We start from the raw sequence: 955 nt of genomic DNA on the forward strand, positions 1-955 counted from the left end.
CTCTCTCTCTCTCTCTCTCTCTCTCTCTCTCTCTCTCTCTCTCTCTCTCTCTCTCTCACTGAATTTTTCTCTTAACAACAACAGCAACACCAACAATTTATCATTATATTGAAAGTCATTTTTATAGTAGGTGTAGTGTTGCTTTTATGTTGAAAGACACACAGAAACAGACAGAGAGGCACGCACACACACACACACATACACACACACAAATACTCACACACACGCGCGCGCGCGCACGAATAAACAACCCCCAAAAAATAACCATCTATATTGTTATATAGCGAATGTCTTTTTTTGTGAAGCTCTGTTACGTTGCATTGTCTCTAAGTTGAAAGGCATACAGAAACAAGCGCTCGCATACGCACAACCAAATAATAACTGTCTATATGATGAAAGTCTTTTTTTTTTAAACTACTGCGCTGTGTCGACAAATTTGCATATAAAATTCCCACGTTTTTGATCAAAACTTGTTAATATGGTGACAACGCTACCAATCTATCTATCTTTTACATACATGCACACACACACACTCTCTCTCTCTCAACAACTTTTTCTCTTCTCCCTTTCGTCTAAATATAGGTTGTAACATATATTTTGATTCCACCTCTTCTTTCCTTTCCTCTAATAGATATTGTGACGGACAGACAGGCAGACGGACGTTCGCTTCTCTTTTATAATATAAGAAGATTAAAAAATTCAAAACAGTAATTAATTACTAAGTACGCTTAAAAATTATCAAAATCATTGAAAATTGAATAAGCTAATTTGTTTGAGAGAACTACGGAAACAAATCTTCTAAATCAATTTTTCAGTTATTCCAAATGCCAAAAAAAAAAAAAGAAATTGCATTAATTCGACTAAAGAAAAAAAACTCTCCGTCCTGATATCATTTATCATCCCGTTAAATACCGTCAGAAGGAGAACAATTTCGAAATGCATGTAACTTCTCTTT

The sequence above is a fragment of the Octopus bimaculoides genome, chromosome 10 (assembly GCF_001194135.2).
Source record: "Octopus bimaculoides isolate UCB-OBI-ISO-001 chromosome 10, ASM119413v2, whole genome shotgun sequence".
Lineage (NCBI taxonomy): Eukaryota > Metazoa > Mollusca > Cephalopoda > Octopoda > Octopodidae > Octopus > Octopus bimaculoides.